At 37.5% G+C, this 17,824-nt stretch overlaps 1 protein-coding gene across 3 annotated transcripts in view; it reads right to left on the bottom strand.

The window, feature by feature from the left end:
* Positions 1–17,824, bottom strand: part of LOC117987101 (tachykinin-like peptides receptor 99D) — an 81,344-nt gene that overhangs the window by 41,647 nt on the left and 21,873 nt on the right. The window contains exon 1 of one of the 3 annotated variants that reach the window (XM_069502335.1): positions 2,806–2,903. The exons of the other annotated variants lie outside the window; for them this stretch is intronic. The gene's annotated coding sequence lies outside the window, so the exon portion shown is untranslated. Of the gene's footprint in view, positions 1–2,805; positions 2,904–17,824 lie in introns of those variants that run through there. 3 annotated transcript variants of the gene reach the window in all.

Below are 17,824 nucleotides of genomic sequence, written 5' to 3'. Positions count from 1 at the left end.
TCCAAACTTTTTTTCGAAGAACGCACGCGATGATGATGATAAAAATGAATTTCCAAACGGGAAGGTTTTAGGCCATAGTCCGCTACGCTGACCCAGTGCGGATTGGCAGACTTCACACACCATTGAGGAAATTATGGAGAATGTTCAGGCATGCAGGTTCCAAACGCCTCTATCTCGTGGAACTGCAATTTCTCCTTACACAAAGGAAAATTCCGAAATAAATCAAGTGTATTTGAAACAACGTCAAATTACCTACGTCATATAAACTTCGCGAAGCTGAAAGAGTCACGTTTACAACTTTGAACATAATCCATTTCGATCTGCAAACTTTTCCAACTTGCGATTATTATAAAGTTATTTCTATATTATATTGTATTAACTTATTAGTTATTGTGTATAACTTGTATTATTTACAATTGCCAGTAGGTACCCATGATGGACTATGATCAAGCTGCGTTTTTCCTTTTGAGGTACGGAACCCTTTTTAGGGTTCCGTACCTCAAAAGGAAAAAAGGAACCCTTACAGGATCACTCCGTTGGTCTGTCGGTCTGTCTGTCAAGAAAACCTATCACGTACTTCCCGTCGCCGTTGACCTAGAATCATGAAATTTGGCAGATAGATAGGTCTTGTAGTAAAGGAAAAAATCTGAAAACTGTGAATTTGTGGTTACATCATTAAAAAAAGTGTTCATGACAAATAATTAGTATTTTGAATTTTCAAAATAAGATAACTATACCAAGTGGGATGGATATCATATAAAACGGCTTTACCTGTATATTCTAAAACAGATTTATATTTATTTTTATGCATAATAGTTTTTGATTTATCGTGTAAAATGTAGAAAAAATACTCGAGTACGGAATCCTCGGTGCGCGAGTCTGACTCACACTGGGCCGGTTTTTTTTAATAAAAATAGTGAAAAAACGAGCAGACGGGTCACCTAATGAAAAGTGATGAACATTTGCAGTACCAGAGGAACCGCCAATGCGTTGCCGGCTTTTTAAAATTTTTACAAATGATGCAGCAACAGTGGTCCCCAGGTTAACGGACCCAATGGCCACAGGTATTAAAAAACCTTCTCATTCTAAGAAGAGAACCATGGTTCAGTAGAGGGCCAGCGATGGGTTGAAATGATAATGATGATTTTGCTTATAGGTATAAAGAGCACAAATATCAACAGGATACTAAGAAAAACCCCTAGATAAACTAGGACATCTAGCGTGTTTGCGATATTCACCTTAGTAGTGATACATTCGATGTGTTCCCGCGAGATATCGTGAATAAATATTATGGTACGGATTCAAGTTTATAGCTTAACTGAGTAAATATCACACGGACGTCATAAAACGTCTTTGATCGTCGTACAAAGTTGCAGCGCTAATAAATATTGAAATCGAATTTTTGCAGATCTATGTAGGTACCTACCTATATTCTTATAGACGTGTGGGACGACCTCCAACTCGCTGGACTAACGACCTTAGCTAGCGGCTAGAAGGTAGCGAGAAGTGGGTCGATGAGGAAGGCGGAGGATCGGGTGTGGTGGCGCGCTCTTGGGAAGGCCCACGTCCAGCAGTGGACGCAAACAGGCTGATTGATATTCTTATAGTCCGTACAAAATGACTCCTCACGCGCCATTTTTAAAACTCTATGGATCACATCATCAATCTCTATGGGTACCATGTCAAAAGTACGGGGTTCACCTTTAAAATAAATAAGAACTAATCGTACTTTTAACGTTAAAATGGCGCGTGAGGAGTTGAATTTTTACAAACAAACACATACATAATACAAACTTTCGCCTTTATAATATGTGATGATAGAATGGTGAAATTTTTCCTAAGTCGCCTAAGATATAAATATCACTTAGTGATACGGACTCGCACGTACCGGGAATATTTGCGGCCACAAATATTTGATTTATTCCAATACATGATTTATTTGTTCTGCCAGTGCCTTTTAATATATTTCTTTAGTCTGAGAGCTGGCCCCTCGATATGACATTCCAAATTTTATTACGCGTGGAACGCAATATTGATCTCTTTGTTCACAAAAATGTAGTTGATTTTTAGTAAATAATATAAATAATAAATTATTAGTTTTTAGGGTTCCGTACCTACCTCAAAAGGAAAAAGGAACCCTTATAGGATCACTTTGTTGTCTGTCTGTCTGTCGGTCTGTCAAGAAACCTACAGGGTACTTCCCGTTGACCTAGAATCATGAAATTTGGCAGGTAGGTAGATCTTATAGCTGACATTTGGGGAAAAATCTGAAAACCGTGAATTTGTGGATACATCACACAAAAAAAATTAAATTGTGGTCATGAACTAATAATTAGTATTAGTAGTATTAGTATTAGTAAAAAATACGACTGTAGTAGGTACGGAACCCTCGTTGCGCGAGCCTGACTCGCACTTGGCCGGTTTTTATAATATAGTTTTGACTAAGCGAATACCTATTCAAATACGGTTCGTACATCGATGCGTTCGCAACTTTGTTTTATACAATAGAAGAAAATTAAGCGGTGTGCCACGGTTAATACTTTGGCCTCCAACGGTCCGGAGTTCGATCCCGGGCACGCGCCTATAACTTTTTGAAGTGCGTTTAAAGCAGTTAAATACATTTACTTTAAAGTGAAGGAAAACTAAGTGAGGTAACCTGCTTGCCTGAGAATTCTCCATTATGTTCTCGAATATTTGTCTGCAAATTCACACTTGGTCAGCGTGCTACCTTTCTCATTCTTTGGCTGCGGTTACACCTGTAAGTTTATTCACGTAAACAGCTTACGAAATTATTTGACAACTTACTAATGTTGTATAGAAGCAGGCGTTACTTTGCGGAAGTCCATGATATACAATGAACCAAAAGCTTAATTTGCTGTAATCCGCTGAAACAGGTCGAATCTGCAAAAATAAATATTTGCAATTATGCATTGTAAGGTCTACATATCATGAGATCTGAGGATGTTCCGGTGTCGGGGCGAAACGTGCGTCGAGTGTATTTAGAATTTGTGTGGTGCTGCGTGGTGGTGTTGAGTATTGCTTGCCTGGTGCCTGCTTTTTCCTGCATGTTTAGCAGTGGGAGGGCGGGCGGTGCATTCGCAAGCTGCATGTTGCACCATACAGATTTGACCTGTTTCAGCGGATTATAGCAAATTAAGCTTTTGGTTCATTGTATACTTACTAATGTAACATTTGTCGTAAGTTAATCATGCAAGCTACTTACATGTTTATCCGTGTCCTTAGATTATACCGGTGCTTCGGTAATTTGGGTAGAGATGATGATAATGATGAGGTACATTTATACATAACTAGATGATGCCCGCGACTTTGTCCGCGTGGATTTAGGTTTTTGAAAATTCCGTGGGAACTCTTTAATTTTCCGGGATAAAGTAGCCTATGTCCTTCCCCGGGATGTAAGTTAACTCTACTAAATAAATTATATATATACTAAATAAATAATAAACTAAATTTCATCAAAAATGGTTGAACTGTTGGGCCGTGAAAAGATAGACAGACAGACAGACATATATTCGCATTTATAATATTAGTATGGAAATATGGATATACCTTACTATAATAATACAATTAAACTATAAGTGAAATGTCTCAGGAACATTTGAATGACCTTTTACTTGCCCTTTTCAGCTAGAATTAGGAGCTTGTATGGGCCCATAAACGATATCAACTAGACAGCAGGCTCTAAACAAACTAATAAACTGAAAGTACGTCTAAACTTTAACTCATAATATGAGTTAAAATTACCATGATCTATGCTAACCCTACACTGTAATCTGCTTTTCACTGGTGTTAGATAGTTAGATACTTTGAAAACTAATAATAGCTTAGGCACTAATATTATTACTGTTATCACTTTGCAAGTCTGTTTTGTGATAACTTTGCACTAATATTATTATTGTTATCACTTTACAAGTCTGTTTTGTGAAACTTTGCACTAATATTATTACTGTTATCACTTTACAAGTCTGTTTTGTGATAACTTTGCACTAATATTATTAGGTACTGTTATCACTTTACAAGTCTGTTTTGTGATAACTTTGCACTAATATTATTAGGTACTGTTATCACTTTACAAGTCTGTTTTGTGATAACTTTGCACTAATATTATTAGGTACTGTTATCACTTTACAAGTCTGTTTTGTGATAACTTTGCACTAACATTATTGCTGTTATCCTGCCAACAGATCACTATCAAAAATTTTAATTAAAGTTTCGCTTACTTTTAAATCGCCGTGTGCTAACACGAAGCTATCCTGCAATCGCGTGAGATGAAGGAAGTAAAGTAATTAAACTGTCTCACAAATTGAAGAGAGCACTAATGTAGAGGTAGACTTTAATTGCCGGTTCAAACACTCCCGACCTCAATAATGTGTGGTTTCCGTTCAATGTACTTTTACTAGCTATACGCTGTTTTCAAAGTAAATGGGCTTTTCCATTACTTAAAAAACCGGTCAAGTGCGAGTCGGACTCGCACACGAAGGGTTCCGTACTTCAAAGGATAACACTTTTTTTTTAAATTTTGAAATTGTTAATTATTATCGGCGATAGAAACACATAGGAACCCTAAAAATGCGAAAAAAAAATCGCGTTTTTTTGTGGTACATCATGTCAGTAATGACCAACTAGAGATAACCAACTTTTAACTAATAAAATGAAAATGTGTGGCACAATTTAAGAAATAAAGGGTTTTCTTTCTTTCTTTGTACCTACATTAAAAAAAGATTTGACTTTCAAAAAGATTTTTTACATTTTTATTTAGAGTTGTTCGTAAAACATACGTCAAGAACGTAGATATGTATATTGTTCAATACATTTCTTGGTGTGGCAATTGGCCTCAAATCGGCTCTCACGTGCGCCAAATTACTTTACCAATATCACGTAGCATCGAAAATGTTAGATCTGAAGAAAAAAGTGAAAATATTGAGCTTATACGTAAAAGGAAATATGTTTAATATTACACATAATCTCTTTGTCTGTCTGTCTGTCATAGTCGTTTTATTCGTATATTAAGGCAATCCATCGCCGTTCTACTATTGAGCACAATAATAGTCCCCTCTGAGAATGAGAAGGGTTTATTCTTCACACACTTTTTGAGAACATTCTGGAGAACTCTCAGGCATACACTCACCTCACAATGTTTTCCTTCACCGTTAAAGCAAGTGATATCTAATTGTTTAAAACGCACATAAGTCCGAAAGTCCGAAAGTAACTTTTTGACGACCTCCCTGGCGCAGTGGTAAATTCTGTGGTCTTATTAGTGGGAGGTCCCGGGTTCGATTCCATGGCAGGGATTTGGAATTTTATAATTTCTATATTTCAGGTCTGGTGGGAGCCCTCGGCCGTGGCTAGTTACCACCCTACCGGCAAAGCCGTGCCGCCAAGCAATTTAGCGTTCCGGTACGATGCCGTGTAGAAACCAAAGGTGTATGGGTTTAATAAAAACTGCCATACTCCTCCCAGGTTAGCCCGCTCCCACCTTAGACTGCATCGTCACTTACTATCAGGTGAGATTGCAGTCAAGGGCTAACTTTTACTTATCTGAATAAAAAAAAAAAGGTTAGTTAGGGTAGACAACCCTATAGTCTTCATATAATAATAGAAATGAGTAAGTATATTTTATTGGCTTGATGTTACAGCTCACACGAATTCAACCGTAAAATTCGTTTTTACATCGAAAGTTTATCGACGGATATCGTCTATAATTTCAATGCAAGCGTATTTTGGGTGAACACTAAATAATAAGCTACTGTTTCACATTTTACGTAGATACACAGGGATATCCTGCGTCCAGAATTAAAACAAATCAAACAAACACAGCTGCGGTTTCTTACTGAATATATCAAATCGACAAGCTTCTGTCGCGTCACGTCTCACGACACGCAATACCTACTCTATCCGCTGAATAGTAGTAGTACAGTGTCTGTTACGTAAACAGTACCCGTATTATGAATGCGAAAGTGTGTGTGTTTGTTGGTTTGTTTTTTTGTTGGTTTGTTGGTTTATCCTTCAATCACGTCGCAACGGTGCAACGGATTGACGTGTTTTTTTGCATGGGTATAGATCATAAAGACTTGGAGAATGACATAGGCTACTTTTTATCCCGGAAAATCAAAGATTTCCCACAGGATTTTAAAAATACCTAAATCCACGCGGACGAAGTCGCGTGCGTCAGCTAGTCCCAAATAAAAATGATAGAGACAAAAATCTCAGTGTGAGTTTACATTTTGAATCACCAACAAATCACAAACATGTTTTCAAAAAACACTCGAAATTATTTTCATAAACGTTCGAATTTTAATTAGAAAACACACTTAGTTTCGTTTGTGATTGATCGGTGTATAAAAATGGTTAACGCCCATTGTGTTTTTTGTCTCTATCATTTAGATATGGGATAACGTAAGAGACAGAGCGTTATACAAACTTCTTTCTATAACTGTAAAGATAGTACCTATAGCATAATGCTCCGCGTTGCGCACAGGTTGCTGATGATGATGATGATGATGATGGCTCCGCATTCTTGCCCCTTAGCACAAAGTAGGTAAATACCTATTGTAGTGAATTGAACCAAGGTCCTACAATTAGTTTAGTTTTTAATTTATTCTGATAGTTCCCAAATGGATCCAAAGTTATTATGTTGTATGCATAATAAAATAGATTCTCGCAAAGCAATCAAAATGATATTAACTTTCAATGACACAAAATGGAGTCGTCTCCGTTGAACACTATCAACTTTCAACTAAATGCTTAGTTTTCTAGACTCGACCTAGAATTTACATCATTATCATCATTTGACTACTAGTCAAAACAGTAACTTTTTATCAAACGTCAAAGCGCGCACTTACTCGTAGTATGCGGTATTCTATGAAATACATACTGGAATGTAACGTCACATCATAATGACGTACTTTTTTAGTTTACCCGATAATTTATAATTGTTATTACACTTAAAACTAACAAACGTGGATTTTACGAATTTTGGAACACTCTGTATTTAATAATCACTGGCGAAAAAAATATGTTTGATGTAGTCAAATACCAAATTCTAAGCAGCTGAATAAATTGTTACCAAAACCAGACAAGTAGAGTTACCAAATAGAACCATAACTTTAAATAAAAAAATGAAGAAGTTTTCTCTCAATATGACGTGTACTTATTTCTTTTTAAAAGCTTTTTTTATATTAATTTCGTCGAAATTGTTAACTGATTTTTCAGCTACTTCCAATTTTACAGTAACATGATTGTTTGGACGACAATAAATAAATTTCGTCTTTAGCATCTACTTAGAGTATACCTACGGAATATGCCCGCCTGAAGTCAAAATACAAGTAGGTACGGTAAGTAAATACAAGAAGTCCGTTTTTTGAAACTTGATAGGTGCTTTTACTTTAGTCAAATGGCCATCTGACTTCCACAATAAGTAATTAAAGAAAATCCTAATTGCTGCAATTTTCAGTCGATCGTTGACGGTCTTAATTACACTTTTTCATTGTATATTTTGCTCTTTAAGCGCTGTGAATTGCGAGAAGAGAAAAATTGCTGCTGAAGATAGGAATAATAGTGAAAGGGAAACCAGAACGCGGCATTGCTGACCTATAAAAGAAATACACTTATCGTTCACGAAAAAAATTACAAGTACAATAAGGAAAAGGACCGTATATCAGAGTTCACACAATATGGGCCACTTTCTTTTGCCGGCCAACAAAACAACCCTATTTTAGGCTTATCTTAAAATTAATAAGTAAGTGATCTATACTATACTATACAATACTAATAATTATTAGTAGGTAAATAGTTTATAGTTAATAGAAAGTAGTATTAATTATTATTAGTAGATGAAATCGCTAGTTACTACCCATATTATAAATGCGAAAGTGTGTTTGTTTGTTGGTTTGTCCTTTAATCACGGGGCAATGGAACAACGGATCGACGCTTTTTTTGGCATCGGTATAGTTTAAAGAGAGTGACATAGGCTACTTTTTATACCGGAAAATCAAAGATTTTTAAAAACAATTCCACGCCGACGAAGTCGCGGGGGGTTGATTTTCCTCAATAAAAAGTAGCCTATATGTCACTCTCCAGGCCTTTACCCACTACCCTTGTAAAAAATTACGTCGATTCGTTGCTCTGTTTCGACATTATTTTATAATTTTTATAGTGTTTTACCTACACTTCAAGGAAATTTCTAAACAATTTTACTGTACTCAGTACTGTTCCGGCATGATTGAAGGACAAACCAACAACTCAATAAATCAAGAAACAACCACACTTTCGCAATTAAGTGCGTTACAAGCGTTATAGTCAATAACGTTTAATAAATAACCGACTGACGTGTGTGTAAGTGCATTTACAAATTGCCTTTGTGAATGACAAATGACATTAAATGAATCCATCATATATCACCTGCTACCTGCTACATGTTGAGCCTACTCATACCCTGGTCAAACACAACGCGTGAAGGCAGCGATACCAAAGCGGCTTCCAGACATTGTAGTATAGTTTATGACGCGAATGAGCTGACTGAGCTTTTAGTTAGGTACCTACAAGATGCTATGCTGTATTGGTACATTGATAATATTGTAACTTTCCATAATTAAAAACAACAACTGCTGAGTTTCTTGTCAGTTTTTTTCTCAGAAACTGTGTTCTGAATCTGTGCATGTGGTCGCGTCACAGACGTAGCTGCTGCTACCGTGACGACGGTTTTTGTAGTGTTTCGTCCCCGAAGGGTGTCAACGGGAACCTAATACTAAGCCTCCGCTGTCCGTCCGTCTGCCCATTCGTCTGTCTGCCTATCTGTCAGCGGGCTGCATCTCATGAACCGTAATAAGTAGAAAGTTAAAATGTTTGCCGCAATTACAAAAAATAAGGAAAATTTCAAAATGGCCGCCATGCAAATTCAAAAATATTTAAAAGTGATATTTATTTCTTGTGCGATGTTAAGTACGGGACCCTTCGTACGCGAGTCCGAATCACACTTAATCAGTTTTTTATAAGCGTAAGGTCTATCTACTCGTGCGCGTAAGGTCGTCTTTCGAGCTGCAGTCGTCCATATTTCACTGACGACGCGCGTTGAGTTTAACCAGGGTTTTAAGCGATTACCCGCATGATTTAATGTTTTAGTATTTATTTGGAGTGGCTGTAATAAATAATTCATTTCCACAAAAAGAGATTTAATGAAATGGTCAAAATGGTAAATTACGTAAATACATTCATTGATTTTTCACCCGAATCAAGTACGCGCGTGGATTTCTGATTTGTTCCTAGCCTAGCTAGCCCTATATCATATATGGCCTAAGTACTTAATATAAATCAATATAATATCTGAACTGTATCGATAAGTTACTTAGCAACGTTTTTGTAGCAAAAAATATGTTATTTTTAAACAAATAATAAAAAGTTGCTGAGTAACATATCGACAGATTAGAGGTAGACTGATAATAATTAATTTCGGGCGAGGCAATAATCTACCAGTTGAACGATTGGGCTTGATCGCATGTCATAAGCTGCCACGTAATAATACCGTTTTTCCAAAATAATTTCCCTAAAGGTGAAGAAGTAATCAAATTACCTGCTCTTTAATAAACGTCACGCAAACATGTAATTATCTGAAAATAAACGTTACCTTACGTTAATTTATTCTTATATGGTAGACTACCTTTGACTGGATACTTTTATCAACGATTTTCTATGGCTATGTCACTCTGCCAGCAAGTCTTTAACTGTATCCATACAAAATCCATATAGAGCCTCAATAGCTCAACCGGTAAAGGGGTGGACTGAAAACCGAAAGGTCGACGGTTCAAACCCCGCCCGTTGCACTATTGTCGTACCTACTCCTAGCACAAGCCTGACGCTTAGTTGGAGAGGAAAGGGGAATATTAGTAATTTAACATGGCTAATACTCTTTTAAAAAAATAAAAATAAAATCACGTCAATCCGTTGCTCCGTTGCCCCTCAATTAAATACAAACTAACATATACTTCCGCATTTATATCTAACTTAACCTACCTAGCGATAATACATTTTGTGTGCGATTTCGTCCGCATGGATTTGGATTTTGAAAGAAGTACCTACCTAGCTGCCGGCTTTTCTCAGAAGAATCTGCTTTCCGTGCGTGGTAGTCTTAGCTCTTGACTTGACTGATCATAAGAGCCACGAGTTGCCCTATTCATACTAATATTATAAATGCGAAAGTGTGTCTGTCTGTCTGCCTGTCTGCTAGGTTTTCACGGCCCAACCGTTTAACCGATTTTGATGAAATTTGGTACAGATTTAGCTTATATCCCGGGGAAGGACATAGGCTACTTTTTATCCCGGAAAATTAAAGAGTTCCCACGGGATTTTAAAATCAGTAAATCCACGCGGGCGAAGTCGCGGGCATCATCTAGTATCAATCCATACTAATATTATAAATGCGAAAGTGTGTCTGTCTGTCTGCTTGCTTTTCACGGCCCAACCGTTCAACCGATTTTGATGAAATTTGGTACAGAGTTAGCTTACATCCCGGGGAAGGACATAGACTACTTTTTATCCCGGAAAATTAAGGAGTTCCCACGGGATTTTTAAAAACCTATATCCACGCGGACGAAGTCGCGCGCATCCTCTAGTATCAAATAAAGATTGAATTTGAAAACTTTCCCCTCGTTAATCATTAAAATCCCACGCGTTTGCCTCTAGTCTAATGGGGATAATATTGTAATGCATTTTGTTGTCGACGCTTCGCCATAATGGCGGCTCGGCTCTGACATCCGCAATTACTCTTATTGATGCCACTTTAGCTTTGCCTTTTCACTTTATGGTTTACTATACAACGTTAGTTTTAGTATACGCTAAAACCAAAAGACGTATCGATTTGTTTAACACAATTTCAAAAATATTTAATGAAAACTTACAAAGATATAAGCTTGTTCTGTTGAGTCATTGTCCCGCAAAAACATGGTCACCCCAAGCAAGCGACTATGAGCGAACGAGATGGTTAGCGTTGATCGTGCGCGCTCCCGCTTGCGCGGCTCGAATCAGCTGGTGCCTGCGGTCATTCAACTAGGTGTCCAAACTTGCAGGATTTTAAAGTATTTTTTGGTCAAAATATAACCCGTTGTAAAAATGATTGCAGTTGATTCTGTTACTGATTCTGAACAAACTACTTTCAGGTTTTGCGTATACTAAAACTGTATAATGCGCGTGACTTTTATCCCCGTGGATTTTTAAAAACTCCGAGAGAACTATTTGATTTTTGGAATAAGTATTAGCCTGTATTCGTCTTCGGGATGCAAGCTATCTCTGTACCACATTTCGTCCAAATAGGTTTAACGAATGAACTGTGAAAAGGTAAACAGGTCAGTCCCTTTACCGCATCGGTGCAATGTCCGGTCTTAATTTATTGGATACTAGATGATGCCTGCGACTTCGTCCGCGTGGATTTAGGTTTTTAAAAATCCCATGGGAACTATTTGATTTTCCGGCATAAAACGTAGCCCTTCCCCGAGATGAACGGGGAGATGAAGAGATCGATTGAACGGATGGGCCGTGAAAAGCTAGCAGACAGACAGACAGACACACTTTCGCATTTATAATATTAGTATGGATTTATAATAATATTAGTATATATATTATGATTTGTATAGTAATTAGATAAGGCTAGCTTATTAAGTTTTACTGTAATACCTAATCTATTGAGTTTCATTCTGTACATACATACATAAGTGAAAAAAAAAAGCATGCATATGGATAATATTTTGAAGAGTGTGTTCAGGAACTTCACAACCTTGTTCCTTTACATTCATGACCGTGTCAAACTTCCTATTTTTTTTTTTTTTTTTTTTTACGGCCCTGGATAACATCAAACTACCTAGGACCTGTGGTGCCTGTGATATACAGCACAGTTTTTATATAAGTAAGTAAACCTTTTCCTTCTCTTTATTTTCTTTCTACGAGTAGGTATATTATCTCTTATGGTGTCGGATTAATAAACTAAATAAGGTTTTACAATCAACTTTTAAGGGTACTCCGAGATGATAAAAGGACGTCGCGGAATTAATTCAGTGTCCTTGGAGGACCTATTACTGGACGGAATAATGAGACGTATGTGGGTATAAAGGGTCCCAAGGGAATTAGGTAAGGATTTATGACGTCATGGATTTGTTTGGCGATATAATATATTTTACCCAAGTAATGATTTTTACGGGTTGTTATTCTAAGGATTTTTAACTAACCGATCGAAGCGAGGTCTCTAAATAATTCCACGCGACTTCGTTCGTGGAATTAGGTTTTTTAAAATCCCGTGAGAATTCATTGATTTTCCGGGATAAAAAGTCTATAGCCTATGTCACTCTCCAGGTCTTTATCTAAACCCATGCAAAAAATCACGTCGATCCGTTGCACCGTTGCGACGTGATTGAAGGACAAACCAACAAACAAACACACTTTCGCATTTATAATAAAGGTACTGAGTGGGTGAATTTACACGTTGTTCGTCCATCTGTTTGTCTTTTTCCATTCTATGAAATACCACTATGTGACGTCACAATAATTTGACGCCATTTTTTAGTCTAATCGATTATTTAAAATGGTTATCACAAGGTTATCACACATAAAACTAACAAAGGACGTGAATTTTACGTATTTTGGAAGACCCTCTATTTAATAATCAATGAGAAAGAATTTATTTTTGACATAGTCAAATACCTACCATATTCATCATAGTCAAAATAGGGGCTTATTTAGCATTGCATAAAGGTTGAATATCTAAATATATACAAGGATTGACTGACTGACTGATCTATTAACGCACAGCTCAAACTACTGGACGGATCGGGCTGAAATTTGGCATGCAGATAGCTATTATAACGTAGGCATCCGCTAAGAAAGGATTTTTGTTGAAAATTCAAACCCTAAGGGGGTGAAATAGGGGTTTAAAATTTGTGTAGTCCACGCGGACGAAGTCGCGAGCATAAGCTAGTGACACATAATAATATGTCGTTTGAATCGTCCTCTAAAAAAGTCCCTGTCTTGGCTAATAACTTCAGTGTAAGTTTGCTTGGGGCCGGCACTGAGCTACAAAAACCGTCCCCATCTGCTTGCATCAAATATTTACACTTCATTAGGTACGTCGATTGACCATCAAGACAGTTTACAGCGCAGTTTAATCAAAAATAACCGTTTTGGACCTTTTATGCGTTATTGAGCAAAGAAATTGTGTCCGCCTTCGACATTTAGGTCAAAAACATAAAATGAAAAAAGGTCACCTTCTTTCCATGTTTTAATTATGATGTTAGGTACTTACTAGCTGTTGCTCTCAGATCTATCTGCGTGGAGGTTTTTAGGGTTCCGTACCTCAAAAGGAAAAACGGAACCCGTATAGGATCACTTCGTTGTCTGGCTGTCTGTGTGTCTGTCTGTCAAGAAACCTACGGGGTAGTTTCCGTTGACCTAGAATCATGAAAGGAAGGAAGGTAGGTCTTATAGCAGACATGAGGTTGTCTCGGGATAATAATGCGGTGTGGGTTCCCAGATCCTTCACCACCCGTAAAATCTACTCCACATAAAATGTGCCTATTTTCCTACCTAGTTTGTTTGAGCCATAAATAGCTATAAGATGAATGTGTTAATGTGATCCAATAAATAAAAGACGTGTTTATGTGTACAGTTTTAGATTCGACAATTCCTTACAAAGGAGATAAAATTGCTTATGAAGGCTAGGGTCTCACTTCAATCAAACGAACCACTGGGCCGAAATACTGATTAGGTCTCTATCGATAAAATTTACTGTTCGCACCCATAGTTGTTGGTATAACAACAATTATCTATCTATCCGGGTTATTTGTGTTGAAAGAAGAAAGAAGAAAGAAAAAAATTGCATTTATTTGTTGTTGGTGTCACAGATAAAAACAAAGTACAAATGTAACATTTTCATCTGTGACACAACCCCAAATGGGTGTACAGCTCAGCAAAATATCCTAGGTTTTAGAATTTGACACCCTAGGTTTTAGATTTTTCACATAAACACAAAGTATGACGCGTAAAATTTTACTCCTCATGCGCCATTTTAACTTTATGCAGATAGCTATTATGACGTAGACATCCGCTAAGAAAGCATTTTTGAAAATTCAACCTCTAAGGGGGTGAAATAGGGGTTTGAAATTTGTGAAGTCCACGAGGACGAAGTCGCGAGCATAAGCTAGTCATCATCATCATCATGATCAACTTATCGCCGGCTCACTACAGAGTACGGGTCTCCTCTCATAGTGAGAAGGGTCTTGGCCATAGTCTACCACGCTGGCCAAGTGCGGATTGGCAGACTTCACACACCTTTGAGAACATTATGGAGAACTCTCAGGCATGCAGGTTTTACTGCAACAAGTTAGAGGTGCGTGCAGCGTGCCTGGGATCGAACCCGGGTCCCCTTGACTGCAATTATGGTAATATTATTATGGGCCCATAAAAATCTTGATGCTGCAGGATTACTGCCGACGATGTTTTCTTTCACCGTTAAAGCAAGTGATATTTTAATTACTTAAAAAAGCACGTAACTCCGAAAAGTTAGAGGTGCGTGCCCGGGATCGAACCCCGTACCTCCGATTGGAAGGCGGACGTCCTTACCACGAGGCTCAGCATAAGCTAGTAAAAACTGATAAAGAGAAATCAAAACAAACACGGCTGTGGTTAATTGCAGCAATTCGTAATGCGACTCTTGAAACGATACCATTCTTCTATTTCGATATGGTGCCCTAGATTTTATATTATGGCCCAATTAACCCGCGATTGTTACGATAAAGATCATCCAACAAGTTACGCCTAATCTACCAAGCGTGAGAATATTCCGCAGCGCGCACCCTCCATACAAACGTAGTTTTGGTTTTCAAGGGTTCTCTTTTGAATCTTAATCAATAGGGTATTGGACTGTAGTAAGTGGTAGTAACATTACGTGATTTTTTTGTACACAGTACAGCGGTAGTTTATGGGGCTAGAATTCATTATTAAAAGGGAATAATTTTTAAAAACCGTGATTTTTATTGATTTGTAAATAATTAATTATTAACGCCACGCTGTATGAAAAGCGATTAATAGCGTCACATAGCGTAAATTCTAATAAGAATTTTTTTACATAAAAAATCTTTTCCCGCAGAAACTACTAAGTATATTCTTATGTTAGTTTTTTTTAACTTGACAGTCCAAGACCCTATTAAGAGATTAGAAGAAAAGAATGTTCCTTCTCTGTAGTAAAGATAATGATTTCCTCATTTCCCTAAGATCGTTATCACTAAGAGGAGTTTATTCGTAGCTCACTCCAAACAAACGTAATTTGTTTCTCATTTGCTAATCAACAAAAATGCTGTAAGTAGACACGCTCTGGAAAATAAACTGTGCTGCCCTTTTCAAGATTTCCGTGATTTTTTTAGCCATGTTAATTATGACCAATATTCCCCTTTCCCCTCCAACTAAGCGTAAAGCTTGTACTAGGAGTAGGTACGACAATAGTGCAAGGGTGGGGTTTGAACCTGTGACCTTTTGGAATTCAGTGCGCTCCTTAACTGTTGAGCTATTGGGGCTATAAATTGTGTAGTTTCAAAGTTACACAGGCTCAAAAATTTGTATGTACCTAATCCATTGACTTGTGTAACCAAACTACGTTTGTGTGGAGTGCGCTACGAATCCTCTTAATGATAACGGCAATCTTTATGTGGACATTTAGGAAAATGAGAAAATCATTATCTTTACCACAGAGGAGGAACATTATTCTTCTAATCTCTTCAATGTTATCTCGTAAATGCTATCTAGTCGTGTATAATTATTCTCGTAGCTATTGTAACAACACTCTTAGAACTCAGAACTTTACAAGATACAGTTCTAAAACTTTTTTTAATTAATCCTAATAATATTATAAGTGAAAGTGTGGAAGTGTGGATTCATAATATGAAAAGTATTTGAGAAACAAAACTAAAACTTCACTTAAAATTTATTTTCAGCGAAGATTATTGTTTTGTTTGCAATATCGAACAAACTGATTTACGTAATATTAATTTCTGAAGGATTGTCTGAGCCTACAATAACGAAGCTCTACACAAATTTGCTTAGAAAATATCAGCTATTTATAGAAAAGGGCTTATTAGACTAAAAATAATCTTAGTTCAAAGTTGTTATAGACCCTAGACAGAGAGAAAATAAGTCTACTTATCACTAATTTATTCCATGACAAGTTAAAAGTAACTATACAAAGTTTTTCTAATCTTTGCGTTTCTTGTTTTTTTTAAATGAAATGAAATGCAATGAAATAAATGAAATCAAATAGTTTATTAATATGAATATATGGGACATATAGGGGGACATGAAGAGAGCCTCCCCGCGTGGTGCTTAGTTTAATACCAATTACAAGCACCCGGCGTCCCCGGAAGCAGCACTACATAAACCAAACCAGTAGGCTGACCAATCTCTTCACCACGATGGCCACCTGTAAGAACCAAGCTCGCTGTAAACGGCCCTTATTAGGGCCAGCCTTGACAGTGCTCTCTATTAACATCGAGGGCTTCTCCTCAGACAAAGCAACTTTACTTGCTGAGCTGTGCCATGTAAATAAATATGACGTAGTATGCGTACAAGAGACGCATCGAGGCCCAGATAATCCGCGGCCAGAAATACCCAACATGACGCGCATCATCGAGCGACCACACCACAAGTACGGCAGCGCAATTTATACCCGACAAACCCTGACATACAAATTATTTTGACAAAGTAGGTAGTAGCTACATTTTGGTAAGTAGGTACTCACGAGAACAAAGCAAATCTGCAGGCCAAACTCGACTGTTCTCTCATATCAGAGAGCCCAAACCTACTATCATCAAACCACACACATGTGCATTTAAAGCTTGTAAAAATACGATTGGTGACTGGTCTTTATGCTACCTTTTCACCTAAGCGGAGTGGAGAGAAGATGTAGTCGACCAATCAGATTCGTAATAAAAAATATCAGTTGATTGAACACATCAGCTCCTCTCCTTTCCGCTTAGGTGGAAATGCAACCTTCGACACCAGTAAAGTTGTGAAACCATTTTGCGGGTCACTGCACGCTCTAATATTAATACATCTCTCTGTCCTCTATTTGTCGATCTGGACCACTGAGCTGAATAATAAGAAAAGAATAAGATCTAAAAAGGATTTCCGAAAAATCATAATATAGTTATCTAACTGGTTTTGACATGCTTACGTACCACCTACAAGAACAAATTACACTTTTTTTACAGCGAGCGAGGCGGAGCTAGGCAAATATTAACCAATAGAATTGCATAAAACTCCCGCTCCGCTTCAGTGGACAAGGATTTGCGGACTAGTTTAAAATATCATATTTTTTAAAGCGGAGCGAGGTAGCGAAGCGGATATTTAGCTAAAATGACTCGTTGTGTGTTCGCAACTCCGCTCCACATTACTTTTTCGCTCCGCTCCGCTACCTAGCTCTGCGTCTATGAACAGATACAGTCCGCAACTCCGCTCCGCTCTTTAGTAGCCTTAAACTACGATTTTTTGTCAGTATACAATTGAAGGAATTCATTAAGCTCTGCCGTTAATAAATCTCAGGAGTTGGAAACTTCAGGCTAGACTTAGTAGATATTATGAAAGGCTGTGACAGACGAAGTTGCTGTGAAACATATAAACATTCAATGGCATAACTCATAACTGTCGTAATATTCCGTCTGCGGTAAACTTTGTTTTTCATTAATGTTTGATCGTCGTGGTGGCTGGTTTTACATCTTCTGGGCTTTCAAACTAAAGCTCAAGGCTTATTGCGGCTGTGCCGAAGCGCAATAAAGCGCAT

Source organism: Maniola hyperantus, chromosome 12 (assembly GCF_902806685.2).
Source record: "Maniola hyperantus chromosome 12, iAphHyp1.2, whole genome shotgun sequence".
Classification (NCBI taxonomy): Eukaryota; Metazoa; Arthropoda; class Insecta; order Lepidoptera; family Nymphalidae; genus Maniola; species Maniola hyperantus.
Note: the sequence above shows the minus strand (reverse complement) of the source record. Positions and strands in the feature narration are given on the sequence as shown.